Below are 16,008 nucleotides of genomic sequence, written 5' to 3'. Positions count from 1 at the left end.
TGTCTTTGTGACACGCTGCTAGTAACAAATGAGGTTTATTTCTATGTTTGAATGATAGGTCAGTGTTAAGTGGCTTAACTACCAAAATATACATTCCTCTGAAAATGAAAATGGTCGGGTACAGGAACTGTAGCTATATATTTCTCAAGAACAAAGTCTTAAAGTCTGGCTACTTGGAAGAAAAATACAAGAAAATGAGAGTTGGATAAAGACTTGAACAGTAGATTGTCACATTTGGCTGCCTTTTATGATGGAGGGCAGCTTTTTTTTTAGGATTAAAGAACAAGTATTTCTATTTTTGGAAACAAGAAGCTGTGTGCAGCAGAGATAATCAGACAAATAGAAGAAGTCACTGAGCTGTGAAACAAGTTGAGAAGAACTGCAGATGTTTCTCTGTTTGTTTGTCAAAGCTGCAAAGGAAAAGCAGCCTCAGAAACTCATTGTGGATGAGTTTTGTGGTGTTGTTGGGGTTAGAAGTCTGCAGCTGAAGAGATCATCACAGTGTGCATTCTGCTGTCAGAACGCATGCTGGTGACTGGGTGTGTGCATGTCTGCAGTTAATGTGTGTTTGAGAGTGTGCACGGGAGAAGGCCGACCTACGTACCATCTGTCCCACTGCCACCTCAGATGGCCATCGCGGTGTGCTGCGTAGGAGCGAGCTTCCATGCACACACACACACACACACACCAATACACACAAATACACTGTTACCAGGGAGGACAGGCGTGAGATACGAGTTGATTTTCTGTTGGAGACATTAATTTGCTTTATTTCTTAGACCTTATGGGTGCTCCGTGTCTGTGGAACGCTACACAACATACAACAAACTGCAGTCTTAGAAATGGAGCTGAAACGATCACTCGAAGACCAACAATCCTGGACGGTGTGCCTGGAAGATTTGTTGACGGTAATCACTGTTACATGAGGGACGCTGACACTGTTTGGGGAGCATTTCTGTTTGGAAGTGGCCGTGTTGCTGTGTCAGCACCTGCTCTTCCCCAGCCTTAAAGTGTTAATGACCTTTAACAGTGCCAACCTGCTGGCCGGGCTACAACAAAGGTATTATCTGGTGAATTGCTGCCAGACTGAAGGTTCTGTAGGTCAGCGGCGTGTGACTCACCAAAGGCGAATACATTATGTCAGTGATTTAAAACGGTTGCATATGTAGATGTTGACTTCTTTCCAGCTTTGTGATCTCAGTGCAGTGTATTATTGGGTTGCATCACAATATTTTGAGGCCTTACAAGGATGATCAATCAAATTTGGGACAAATCATATGTTTGTGTGTGGGACACATTACCAATAATGAAAAGGCATCTAAAAACTTGATATTTCTAACTCCATCAGATGGAAAAAGAGAAGTTTAATATTGCCAAATGCCAAAGTTATTCTTCCAGAATTTAGTCTCTGCTGCTGGTTGTCATCCACTGAAGTCTGGCGTTATAGTTTAACTGACACAAAGAGGCAGGGCCACATGTTTCACGCTTCTTCTGCTGTTTATGTTTCCACAGCAACGAGGCTGTGCTGTCCACAGATGTGCCTGCCTATTAATTGGCTCAGTATGCTCAGACAGTGGCTGATGTGATTATTTAAAAAGAATGATTAAAAACTGTCCTTGATAAATTAGTCTGCCTCTGTTCTGTATGATTAAATAAAGGACAGTCTTTGAGTCTATAAAAATGACCGTTTAGTCCCACAGTCTGCTGTCATGTCTGATTGGGGGTGCTGCAGTGTGTTAAATGCTGGTTATTTCAGCTGCTGTCATTTTATTTTGTCTTTTTCTTTTCAGCTCAAATGTATCTGTGAATTGGCAACCACAACCAAATATGTTGTTTCACATCTTATTCTCCCCTGTAAGAAACAGAAAAATGACCAATTAAATGGTATTAAACAGTTTTAAGTAGCTTCCCAGTCTTGGTTGGAGCTGCTTTTCAAACCTTATCTGAAAACGGAACATGTTCCCTCCACAGATGCAGTTTAAATTTCGATTTGTCAGCACATCGGAGTCCTGCGTCTCCTACACCTTCGTACATGTTGACGTCCACTTTCAACGTCTCGCTAGTGTTGACTTGGCCACAGATGCTTTTAATGAGGAGGGAGGGGAAGGCGGGAGGTGCTAATCCACAGACCCTTGTGATATTTTGAACACTGTTGCACAAGCGGTCGCTGGTTTGAGACCTGAACAACATCTTCAGCAGTCATTGTACTGTTCTACGTCCCTCCCACATGCAGTTAATGACTCTCTTACTGCACTCTTACCAACGAACCATTTGGGGCAGGGCTGATGTGCACAGCAGGTTATCATCCTATAAAATACTTGGTTACACAGGTGTGACAGCTTAAATGATTATGTTACACACTTCTACACTCGTGTGTCCTGTTATGTCCCATGAACTCTGCCCCATAAAATACGGCGGTCTGGGGATACGTTATCATCTATTAATTTAACACCATGGATCGTAACACTGCTTTGCTTTGGACAGATACAGTTATCACATGTTCTCCAGTGAAACGGAGCAGGGATTCCCTTATTTTGTGGTATATTTCATGGTATTCTGCCAAAATTAGTATAGTTTTAGTTGTGATTCTGTGGTGCCTCTTAAAATTTCCCATGTTGGGTGTTGCTCTGCCTCAAAGATGGTGACAGCTAAACCTACATATGACCCCCTTGTGCACAATTTCACTGGCATTCTTCACAGCTTTTGAATTTAAGCCTCATCTCAATTTGTGGGGCAAGGACAAGGGTTAAAAATACTGTGCAGTCTCATACAACACAGGACACCCGATCTCCCTCAACTCCACTTACGTTTCCTGATTGTTTTTCTTTTTTTACCGTCCTGTGGGGTGCCGCTGCACAGTTGTGTTAATTCATTTTGTTAGTTTTAATGTTGCCACCGTGCTAAGATGATGCTCACTAGGGTGAAAATGTCTGGTGCACACTTTAAACAGTATTTGCATGTTAGAAAACTCTATGTCTGTAGGTTTTGTCACCTGTTAATCAACAATTCTTCCCCAGCTTAGGGAGGACATGGAGAGCTAACATGCTGCCTCATTTATTTAAACCTTCTCTGTTATGTTAACTGACATTTCAGCCAAAAACTTAAAAAAATAAGTCTTTCCAGCTGGGGCTGTCGTGATGTCAGACTTTTACTGCACTGTTATTCTAGCCGAAAGCAGCCATTATAGAAGTAATATCATGATATCAAAAGAAAGCTTGAAGGTAAAACATTTCTTTCAGCTAACTCTGTATTCTTTGGAAATTTTGTCTTCTTTTCTCTTGGTAATCCAACTACACCAGAAATTGGAAGTAAGGAATTGGAAAAAAATCCTACAAAAAACAACTTTTTTAAAGCCGTGTTTTGATCTTATGATAAACTGAAATAAAATCACAGTATTATCACAATCATATCAATGTTTCCTTCCTTTTATATCAATAGAAGTATACCGGGACACTTCTACTTCCAGCCATGACTGTCTGTAAAGGTAGACTGACGATGAAAGAAAACGCTTTGATTTTTTAAATTAGAAAAGGATTTAGAATCATGAGGCTGGAGTTTGTGACCACTTTCCTTTCCACGCCCTGTTTACGTTCGATAAACTCTTCTACGTTTACCCTGTAAATGAAAAACTGGCCTCCGTATGTGCGTGTTTGTAACAAAACAGTTTTGTGTGAAGCTGTGAGAAAGAGAACAAGCTGAATAAAGTGAGTGTCCACTATTTAAATGATATCTGGTTGTCTTCCCGTTTTGATCAATTTTGCCTGGTTGTCATAGAGATCGTTCAATAGTGAGTCATCATGTGCTCGTACATACATATGGGAGGATATGTGATGTGAGTGGAGTCCTCATCTGAGTGCACTTATGTGAAAGATGGATTTGGCCAAAGAGATTTACATTGAGCTGGTTCAAAATCATTTGCTGAGGCTTACGTAACTGTTTGCATGTAAAAACAGCAGCAGCAGCAGCATCTCATGTTGAATTCATCCTGACAGGCTGTTTGATAATCTTCTCCTTCATTTTTTATGCATTTTGTGTGTTCCATATTGCAGCAGCCTGTCTTCCTGCCTGCCTGCCTGTCTCACCACAGGCGGTGGGGCAGCTTGTTTGCTGCACACATGTGTTAGACTCGCATTTGCTGTCAATTATCACATCATAGCTGGAGAATTTGAAATGACTGCAGATGTATGGCATGGTGTGAGGAGGCAACACGCTGTAACTCACAGACGCACACAGCTTTCATTACGGCACTGACGTGCAGTGTTCTGATGGGTTGAAGAATGTCAGCTGTACAGATGAGGCTGAGCACCTTAAAGCACCAACTTTTCTCCACTGATAGATTTTACAGAGTAGAGTACACCTTACATTAAACACTGAAGCTGTTAGTTGATTACGTAAATTACCCAATCATTGAAAACTGTTGAAGTGGCCTTTGGTGCTTTCTTCATGCTGTATGTGATGAAGTCGTGTTTTGATATTTGGGCACTTAAACCATGTGCAGTCGTGTATAAAAGTCTTTACATATTTCCAGGAAAATTGGAGAAATGGGTGCAGTGATTTATTTAACAATGAGCAAACATTACACCACCATTCATACAGAGTTTGTTCAGTTCTAAGCAGCTTTAAAGTGAATATCTGGTCTGAGCTCCTTTATCCTGCAACACAGCCTGAACCCTCTGAGACAAGCTTTCTGTCATTTCTTTAAGGAGTCTTCAGGAATAGTTCTCCAGGCTTCTTGAAGGACATCCCAAAGCTCTTCTTTGGATGTGGGCTGCCTTTTGTTCCGTTCTCTGTCAGATGATCCCACACTGCTTCAATAATGTTGAGGTCCGGGCTCTGGGGAGGATTCATCCCTCCATAAGACCTGTTGCCACTGATTTTCAGTCCACTTCTTGTGTCATTTGGCACAGCTCAGCCTTTTCTCCCTGTTTCCCTTCCTTAAGAACGGCTTCTTGACAGCCACCCTTCCATGGAGACCATTTCTGATGAGGCTTGGGCCAACAGTAGATGGATCAGCTGAAGGTCCAGATGCATCTCTCAGGTCCTGTCAGGTCACAGCTGGATTTTTTCCTCTTTCTTAAGGACATCACTTTCAGATCCTGTTCATCTGCTGTAGATAGTTTTTTAGGCCTGACACTTCTTCTTTTGTCCTCCACTTGTCCAGTTTCCTCAAATGTTTTAAGGACACACTGCACACCATGCTGAGATATGCCAAGTTTTCAGCTAATAGCTCTTTGGGAATCACCTTGTTGCTGCAGAAATCCTATTTTCTGTCTGTCAAACTGTGTTATCTTTGCTGTTTTTCATAGATGCAACTAAAGAAATGGGAACAAATGATGTGTCTTTGTGACAAGCAGCCAGTGACTAAGGACTGGACTGAAAATGAGTAAAAAAGACCTTCAGAACTATTGTTCGAGAGGACTTTAAAAGGTTCCAAGAAAGTCTGGCTCTCTTAATAATGAATAATATTTGCACTCTAAGATTTAGTTGGATTATTCAGTTGTACCACATATTGAGATCATAGGAGCACTGTTCTTAGTATTTTAGCCTCACCTAACATTGTATCGGACACCTTCTGGCAGATTATCACTAACAAATAGCATTTGCATCGCTACATAATACACCTACAGCACTATGAACACCACATCAACCTGATCTACAGATTATCTCACAGTATCGTTGTTCTTGCTTTTGCTATTGCACAATTTCACCTTTTTTGTGTGTGTGCGAGATCACCTGAGAGCTGTAAGGGAACCTGAGAGCGCTCTGGTGACTGAGGTCCTGACAGCGATGGCTAAATTATTAAGACACACCCACCAACGCACACACAAAACCTAATGAGCTGGTTGACTGGCTTCTCTGGGTATGTTGTTCCTCTCTGGTTTGGTTTCATGGACGTCTGGAGGAAAGAGGAGGAGGTGAGAAAAGTTGGACAGAGAGAATGATCTCTTAAGAGGAGGAGCAAAGGAAAAAAGGGCAAGATTAAATCGTTCAAAGAAGGAAATAAAGGGAGAGGAGAGGGAACTTTGGACTAACAGAGAGCAGGAAGAGTTTGGAGAAAGACTGAGATGTTGATAAATTGTACAACACAGGAGTCTGTCTTGTCTGCAGGCTTTTATTCACCCAGTGGTGTGTTTGTGTGGTCCACAGCTGTGCAAAGGAAACTCTTTTTCTCAGTTCCTGCATTATTCCAACCCTCAGATAATCGATTGTCACCATGCTGCCGATCAACAACTCTTTATGAGACAACAATAAGCTGAGAGAATCGTAATCGTCTTCCTCGTGCTCAGCGTCCACCTCTGAGCTGATATTGAAACCCAATCTGTCTATTCAGATGGAGGAGCTGGAGCTGTGTGCAGTCGTGGCATCTTAAGCAGATGATGCAGAGTGAGCTGAAGAAAAAAACAGAGGGAGACCTTTATCTAAACTGGCCTACTTTCTCAACAGCTTGTGATTATTCCCACTTCATGCATTTATGCATCAGACAGAGGAGCTAAATCAGTGTTTTGTAATCAGGAAATCCCAAACGGCTCAGCCAACATTCGGTTCACCTCAACTGTGCCATTTACAGCCAGTGTGATCACAGAGGCTGTGCTTTGGAAAAACATTGTACAAGCTTCTATTTACACTGATATTACAGTGTAAATAGAACTTTTACAACTATAAAATCATCCAGTTTAGCTGTTGACTCGATAGCTGGAACATTATCCATCAATACAGCAAGGACCTACTTGAGCTCTGTTAGCGCAGTGTATGAGGAAGGAAACTGGGCCCTCTGAGCCAACCGCGTGTTATGCTAGCAGCATCTAACTGTGCACCCACCAGCTAGTTGATAAATAACAAGAAAATACACTTTCTGGATATCGAGAGAAGGCTACCCCACATATTGGTTATTAACTGAACTAAGCATGTGCTGCACCATTTATTACATAAATGAAACTGATGTAAATCTCACAGTCTACTTTAGCAGAACTTATTTCATGACATTGAGGGTTACTTTAAGTTTAAAGCTTAAACATGTCTTCCAAATTTAAACTTGCATTAAGTCACTTCATTAAACAATGTCAAATTTTGTGTATAAATCAAGTTATTTGTGACCTTTGTGACTGATTCGGTGAGGTATTTACAAGATACTGATTGCTAGTCACTCAGAATATATACACGGCCGCTATTTAGTGCCGACACTCATCAGTCATATCAGGAGGAATTTACACCCACAGATATGAAACCAGAACCAGAACATGCTAAAACTGTTTTACACTTCTGACATCTCAGGCGCCAAATATGCACTAATTTTCTCTGTGTGGGGAACTCTCACTTTCAGGCTTCAGCCGTGAGTTCTGCGTGTGTGTAAAACCCAGAATGCTGGCATTTTCAGTGGGGGATGTCCGAAAGCATTTTGGGAAATGTAGGAAATTTGAATGACGCATGGAAGACGTATTTAAGAACGTGCGTTAACCAAAATGGTCATTTAAGCCCCTCGGTGTCAAACGAGTTAACCTTCATGAACCGATGCCAATCAGTAGATCTGCTGATAGTTCTGCTGCTGCCACATTTAGCTGTATTTCACAAATCTGTAGTGAATGTAGCATTTTATTGATTTACATATATGAGGAATGACTTGATGGATTTGACCTGCGTTTCTCATCGCAAATGAAGTCAAAACTGTACCGTTCTTATGCTTTGCTACGGATTCGTGGAGTTTGTGGCGGCACAGTGAAAACATGGTGACTCTTACCGATATGCCGAGGGTTTGGAGTCACCCATTCACATACTCATACAAAAGGTAAAATTGTCCTGAGATGAAAAGAAATGTAATCTCAGCAGGTGTAAAAGAAACCGCAGTGGAATGAAAAAAGAGCAACTGGAAATCAAGTTGACAAACGAGTGACTAAAGTGATGTGAAACTCAAAGGTGAAATGTCATCTGACTTTATTTATTCATTCTTCGATTCAACTATGAGTTGAAATGTCACTGTTGAGTTCTCAGAATTCACTTCAAGACTTGGAGGACAGAAAGGATGTTTTCGGTTTGACTGCGAACCGCAGGATCAATGTCACTGCTGTTGTCATGGAGATTTTACAAAAGCAAGACTTTTTAGATTTATATATTCCTGAAATTCCACAATAAAATGTATCGACTGAGAAAATCTGAACTTTTAGCTTTAAGAAATAGTCACATTATGTTATCGATCCATGCTTTTATTGCTGCACTGCGTTTATATTTCAACTATATTCCCATTACAGCTTTATTTTGAAATGGGGAAACTCCTTCCCCCCAATACTCCCTCACATGTCTGAATAGTCACAACAGATGACGACACTTGGACCCTGCAGGGCCCTCCGAAACGCAGTATAACAGCAGCATTAACAATAATTACTGTGCTCACAGGTTTTCTCTCCCTTTCTACCCCAGGGGCAGTTTGGCAGACTTGATGATTTGGACCAGAGGAGAAACGGTTACACCAGGTAAGAACCACAGAATATTTAGCACTCTGAGCGTGCACGTATGTGGTGGATGCCGCTCACCTCATCACAGTCATAACGCACACAATAGAAATGCATAAAATGGGGTCATGAAGTCACATGAAGTGTACTCTGCACAGTAAGCAGTGTTATGGGGTAGAAAAGGTTGAGTTGTTATCAGATGAAGCTACTTTAAAACTGAAAAACATAAATGAAATGACATTTAAGGTACAGTGAAGGAAGGTCAGTCATAAAATCAGCCAACAACGAGTAAAAGAAAACTTTCTTCCAGCAAAGCTGTTAAGATTTAGTGAAATTTTGTTAATTAAATGAGGCAAAGAAAACAAGAAGAAAACGAGCGTGCGTAGGTTGATAAAAAGCTGTTAAAAGAAGAACTTAAAAAAATATGTGTAAAAGCAGAGTTGTGAGGTAAAATGTGGTATATTTTAAAGCTAAATTTATACTGATTCTAATAAAGTGTAAGAGTTTCATTGAGGTCCACGTTGAAGTCCCTCGAGAATAAGGACAATAAAAAAGAGAGAACGTTTGTTGTACTTATAACCTTCATTATGAGTTAAAATGGCTGATTCTTTTGTCATGAGAAAGAGAGGGAGGCTCACACAGAGAAACAGACGGTGAGATGAGGAGGCAGTTGAGCTGTATTCATTTAACCAGACTTACACTCACTGTTTTCTCCCGACTGGTTGCCGGGGCAACCGGCCAGCTTCCTTACTGGAGGTGTGACCTCGGCTGGGAGTGTAAATGACAAAGCTGAATGTTCCTGCCATCATGTAAAGTTTCTCTTTGCATGCTCAGAACTGCTTGATATTTTAGTATCTACTAACCACTGTAAGCACACAGATTTTAGTTTTGAGACGCACTGTTTCGTGATGCTGAAAGTGGTAAAACACAGACGTTATAAAAAGTTTAATGATGCTGAAGTACTCGGATGTTACGATGACAAAATGAGCGTGTGCACATGTAATAAAGACTGTAGCAAATAAGGATATGTATATAGATGTTGTTTGTCCCAATTATTCCAATAATTAACTTATGTGACTCCAGCTCTGATCAGCATTGATAGGAACACCCATGTGCACATGCTAATTTTCAACTAGACTGGTGCAGTCAGGGTGACAAGAGTGGGCGCGGCTCACTTTTCCTTTGCAGAAACACACATTTACTGACTGTAATGTCACACATTGGAGCTCTGAAATAGAAACTGGAGCTGTATGAAACACAAACAGATGAGATTAAGTCAGTATAACTTGTTTGTGATCCAGGTGGTAGCTCACTCACAGTCCTGCTGATAACTAACCTAGATATTTCAGAGTCGGCCATCTCTTCATGTTGCCGTAGTCACAGGCTTGTCACCTTGGAGTTGGTGGTAGTTTCTGGATCAGTTCTGAATACATTGTAGCCCTCAGAGCACCAAGGGCGCTGGTGAAGGGAAAGGATTTAATCAGCATGTTATAGAACATGTACCTGCATTCGAAAAAACCTGTTTAGAAATGCTGCTTTTAGTGTATAAATGGCATACAGTTTTGATCAGGTTGAAAATTAGCTTTATGGAGCAGATCAGGTTTCATATTTAAGGGGAGCCGACGGTCTGTAGAACGAGATGCTAATACTGAGAAGATCAGAGTCATGAAAACATAAAGAACACAATAAATAGTGCTAAAGCAAGAAAGATGGCGGTTGAAGTAAAAAATACTCTTACTGTGCAGCACATGGAGGATAATACATGAAGGAGGCTTGTGAAATGGCTGCTGTGGTGAAGATTAAACTAACCTATGATGGATGGAAGAGGTGTGACGCTGCAGGCTGAAGATTAGAGACTGGCCTTTTGATTTCTTTGCTTTTTAAATGAGTGCTGGTTACAGATATGATGGATAGCAGAAGATGGTGTTGTGTATGCATGTGTGAATGTGTGTCAGCAGTGTCACTTCCTCTTCCTGTATACCAGCGGTTGGCAACAAGGATGATATGAAGTGCACCTTCCAACCATCGTCCGTCTTCCTCTCCTTCTATCTCATCATTCCCTCCTCGTTGTGGTGTGTGTTGTCACCCACGAGTCTGCGCTTGCATGTGCGTGGTTGTGTCGGGCCGTGCACAGAAATAGATCATGTAAAGCAGAGATTACTATCTGCACCTCAAAGCAGGATTGTGAGGGCCTTTAAACTTTGCACACACACACACACATGCACGCAAACACACAGCAGACAAAATCCACAGGATGCTTGCAGATTGTGCACAGTGAAATGCACATGCTGTGTGTGTGTGTGTGTGTCAGATGGGTTATGAAAACATGAAAGGTGACAAGTGTCAACGGCTGCTTAAAATGTGGCAACCTGTGCAGAAATAGACCAAACATGTGTCTCTGTTCACATCCTTGTTTTTATGTGCTTTGTAAATTTCTTCCAATGGAAAACGAGTGAAATTGAGTACAAATTATGAAGCAGTTTGGTGTTCATATGATGTGGCGTCAATAAAAAATGCACATGTAAATAAGCCTGATGAACACAATGACGTTGTGGGTTCATAGTATGAGTGTGATGAATCGACTGGATGACTGAGAGAGAGAGATGGTCAAAAGGTTAATTTCTCTGGTTTATGGCCTTGAGCGTAAAACTAGCTTTTCTGCCTGGGGAAGTACAGATAATGGACTTTTAATCTGTGAAACAGTTTTACACAGTCTATTTTTGTTATAGTAATCTATGAGGAAAATGATTATCGTTGCTCAGAAGATTTTATCTTACAGGACAATAGTTGGCAGCTGATGTTGGTCAGCAGTAAAGCTGGTACTGTACATGTGTATGATTTTTCTCTGGAAGTCTGGATTAATTGTGTATTATTCAGAGACTAAATACCAGAGCTATAAAGGTTGTTTTTTTTACAGTGTCATTAATCGCTGACGCATGCAACTTTCAGCAGACTTGCTGGCATCATTCATCCATTCAAGACATTGCATTGTTTCTTGGCATGAAGATGGTCCTGTTGTGATGGTTGAGGTGACCATATAATGCTGCTTTTGATCCTTAAACTAAGCCAGGTTGTCATGCCGGCTGATACGTTGTATAAGTGGTGAGCAGACTTCTGACAGATAGACAAACTAATAGCACTGAAAACACAGAGGTGACATGAATAAGATGATGTTGCACCTCATATCGCTCAAAAAGCTTCAGTGTTTGCCTTCTCTGAAGTTCTGAATGTCTTTTCTCTCATGATAATTGTGACAATAAGAAGAACTTCATGAATAACAAGACAAATACAGTAGAAAGAGACAGATTTAATGAGAAAAACAACCATAAAAAGACAAACTCAAAGTAAAAAAGAGCTCTGCCTGGAAGAACGAATGACATGTACTACATCCCTGACAAATATCTGCAAAACCAAGAACATGAGGTGATATAACAAAAGGAAACAAAGAATGGGGAATCAGATGGAGATGTGGACGCCATGGTAACCACTGAGTTGGCGCAGTGAAAACAAAAAAAACCCCGAAACAATTAGAGCTTCATTTTGGTCTCCGTTGAGTCATTGGCTAACACAGGCCAGGAAATGACTGAAACACACATTCACCTCCACTCCCACTAGGTGTTTGTACGCTCTGATAAAGAAAGTAGAAAAAAGCCTTGAGGTGAGGAGGAAGAAGAAGTGTGTGTTCTGTTACCATGGTGACCACAGCTTGGTACACGGGATGCAAGCTGTGCCCTTGACGGCATCGCATGAAGAGTGAGTTCTGCACAAACGCACTCATGTGCAGAGATGCACACACAGACCGCATAATGATCATGTGTACTGATCAACAGCTGCGTCAAAAATGAACGGCCTTCGTGTATGTGTGTGTGTGTGTGTGTGTGCGTGCGTGCGTGTGTGTGTGTGTGTAAGAGAGATAACAGAGCAACAGTATTTGAATAGCATTAAGGGATATTAATGTTGCAGAGACAGCAGCAGTTAGTTTGGTTTTCATTTCCTCTAAGTAACCAGAAGTCCACAGGCCTCTTTGTTTGTGCATTCAAATTGAATGGAAAGCAGTGCATGTGTGTGTGTGTGTGTGTGTGTGAGACTGGGTGTATGTTAGTATGAGAGTCTAGTGGTGTGTGTGAGTACAGTGCGGTACAATAAAGAGCTTTAGTTTCACTTCCGCATCGTTCATCATGCAAATGATGGCTTTGTTGCCTCTGCAGCCTGCACACTTCCTGCTCAAAGGTGTGTGTGTTGTGTGCATGAGGTGCTATACTCCTTTCTGCATTACTGCTTGCATCAATCTCTGCATGTGTCCTTTCAGTAAATGACTACATGTGTGTATGTTTTCTCTGTATTTTTAGCCTTTAAAAAAGTTTCCAGTCATAAAACAGGGAAACCGGCAACAATGGCAGCAAGACTGCACTGATGCTAGCAGCTCTGTTTCTTTTGTATTTGAGCTAAATGGAAATATGTTCATGAACTACAGAAATGTACATCTGGTTTGGAATTAATAAACTAGGTTATATAGTGTTCAAATGTGGTGGCAAAGGCTATGTTTTTCATGACTGTAAGTGGGACAAAACTTGAAGAAGACGCGAACAAAAAGCAGCCATCTTGGCCATATTCGAGAGGAAAAATGGAGACGAGTCTTCAGGAACTCTGTTGAGCTGTTGTGATTTTTCTTTCAGGTCAGCAAATATTTGTAGTGTTTTATCGTGTTCAAGGAGAGACTTGATTGACTGATTATGTGCAAAAACTACTTCAAGTGGGTGTAAAACATGCCTAAAACATTGAAAGGTACCTGCTACACAAAAGATTGCAATGTATTAGCTTACTAATTTTACCAGTTAGCCTTAAATATGAAAAAAAACAGCTGACTCACTAATTTTGCATTTTGCAAGTCAACTGAACCAAGTTGACAGTCGGCCATCGGAACGCATCAGCAAATGTTTTTCTCATCTTTTCATTGTGAAACTTCATTTATAATTTAGCTTATTTAGCATATTTAATCAGCTCTGACTGGCTGTTCAGCGCAGCCAGGGAACAAATTATTTGAGCCATTTAGTGCAATTTCTTCATATTTGAAGACCAAACCAACGCCATCCCTGTAAGAAAGTTCTCACTAAACAAATCCTGAAACTACACACAAACCTCTTTGATGATTAAATGATAATGGTGTGATGGGTTAGGCCCCTTTATGTGCTAGAGAGTCCCTTCTCAGAGGCTTAGATGGCATATTGAATGGGATCTTTGCAGTATTGTTGAGTGCTGCTCGTAAGCCCAGACGCTCATGACTTGAGGAGACCCAGCTGGGGGCTCCTTTGTTGTTACTAGTTCTCAACATCAGTTTGGTGTATAAGAGCCACAAGGAAGAAGGTTTCATGATGGCGCATAAAAAAGTTGCTTGAATATGACAACCCTTCCTGTTTGTGATTAATGGACTAATATAATCTATTCTGTGACTTTTGGGCCGCAAGGTTTGAAGCTGATCTGTGATATTTTTAGCAAAGATAGTAAAAACTTGTAATTTTCCACCTGCAACCTAATGGTGGAGCTGCGGTGCCCAAGGCAAAGACATGAGACTCAGTGGAGTGTCTGATTGGTACGACACAGATCTCCCACAGTCACCAAAAGCAGAAAAAGAGGAATCATAAAAGATGTCCATTAAAAAGCCTTTTTCTATTTACATAAAAATAGATGTTTGAGCTTTGAAGATGAAGCTATCTTCAGTGTTTCTCATTTACAAATTATGTAACTTTCAGTGTCCTGGTGGTGAAAAACCCGCTCGTGGGCTTATTTTTCTTTTTTAATAAGTAACATTTGCATCACTTGTTGCTGCAGTGACGTGGAACTCTGCTCCAGAACCATCCAGAAAGGAAAGGAGGATACGGGAAAGCGAGACAGAGGAGGGACTGTAATTGGTCATCCCCGGCTTTCTCCTCCTCAAGTCTTAGCCCGTCACTTTCAGCATTTTCTCTGTTCTACTTCCAGTCATCCAGTTGCTTTTTGTAATACTTTTCCCTTATATCTCCAATCTCCTTTTCTGCCACATCTTTTTCCTATTTCTCTCCTTTCTTTTGTGCAAGTCATTTCTTTCCTGGCCCAACACCCATCCATCGATTACTTTGCCCCCTCTTTTATTCCTACACTTTCCCATTTTCTTGTATCTCTTTTTTCTTCCCTCCCCAACTTTTTAGTTATTATCCCTGTCTTCTATTCCTCTTTTTCATCCCTTGCTCCAGATCTGTTTCTCATTTTTTATCCTACTTTCTCCCATATATACACATTTGCTAAATCCCTTTTCCCCCCTTCCTCCTTTCTTCCACTCCTTCGTCTGAACCATACTCCACCCTCCTGTCTTTTCATCTTCCCCTCCATCCCTCCCTGATCTCCTCTGCCAGGGAGGAACAGGTGGCTTGCCTCTGCTGTGCCACTTGGAGGCTTCCTGCCTGAAGCAGAGAGCGATAGAGAGATTGTAGCCCATGTCAGTGCCTTGCCTCTCGGGGTTTATAACATGTGACGGACGGACGGAAGGAGGAGGAGCAGGAGGAAATGAAAGAGGAGGATGAGGGTTTGGAATGAAGGCTGTGATTTCTTTTTTTTTCTTTTTTAGACCGGGGAGAGAAAGGGAGCAGCAGGTGCTTCAGTGTGAAGCACTTGTGCAGACACACACAAACACTTAAAGATAAGAGCTACCAAGATATTTCTGTGCCCACACCAGCATGACATCATTTCCTGTCCTCGCAAAGGAAACCAGACAATAAGGGACCTCAGAGTAGCAGAGCGAGCTGAAGGAAATGCTCAAAATGTCATACTGTCCCTCCCACTGCCCCACTTGTTCTTTTCAGCATCCTTTTATTTTGTGTCTTTGTCTCATTTACAATCAAAACAAAATTCTGTTAGAATAAGGAGAGTTATTACAGTCAACCTCACTAGGACAGATATGAGTTAAGTTAATTAATCTCAAAGAAACATGCAACATCTCTTTTCCTTCCTCTGCACTATTTTTCACCCTCTTAATCTTAATCTCATGCTGCATTTTCTAGAATTGACATATTTGGGAAAGTGAAGGATTGAGCTTGTTCCTTTAGCCATCAGGATTAGCTGCTGCAGTAGCTAGCCATCTCTGAAGCTAACTCTGTATGCATGGCATTAGAAGTGATTAGCTCCACGCTAGCTTATTTACTCTCAGAGTATTAAAGCTTAAAACTAGCGCAGCTGGCTAGCACCTCATGCCTCCCGTTCGTCAAGTGAGGAGGGATTAGCACATGCTAACGATGGTTAGCGCTTAGAGTGGTCTTGCAGGCTAAGCTTCAAATGGAGAAAAGTAAATCTGGCACAACCTAAAAATGTGCTCCAGCTGAAGGTTTTGATGTCAGTCTTCTTTACAGACATAAGTGTTTAGTATGGGGGGGAGTGTACATTTTTACACATATCGCTTTGGTGATTGTTGTAAAAATCATTAGTCTTCTCAGTTAGGAGTCCAGCACCACTTAAAGCTCTGTTTGAGTCCCGGTGGGTGAGGAAGAAAGTGAAAGGAAAGGATGCATGCAATCTCTGACATTTCAACTCTAGT

At 41.3% G+C, this 16,008-nt stretch overlaps 1 protein-coding gene across 1 annotated transcript in view; it reads left to right on the top strand.

The window, feature by feature from the left end:
• The window catches only part of hivep2a (HIVEP zinc finger 2a), a 109,640-nt gene that overhangs the window by 2,134 nt on the left and 91,498 nt on the right, over window positions 1–16,008 (top strand). Inside the window, exon 2 of the mRNA XM_072362113.1 lies at window positions 8,413–8,465. The gene's annotated coding sequence lies outside the window, so the exon portion shown is untranslated. The remainder of the gene's footprint in view (window positions 1–8,412; window positions 8,466–16,008) is intronic.

The sequence above is a fragment of the Leuresthes tenuis genome, unplaced genomic scaffold (assembly GCF_036924035.1).
Source record: "Leuresthes tenuis unplaced genomic scaffold, fLeuTen1.0.hap1 SCAF_13, whole genome shotgun sequence".
Taxonomy (NCBI): Eukaryota; Metazoa; Chordata; class Actinopteri; order Atheriniformes; family Atherinopsidae; genus Leuresthes; species Leuresthes tenuis.
This window is presented reverse-complemented; position numbering and strand designations above follow the sequence as displayed.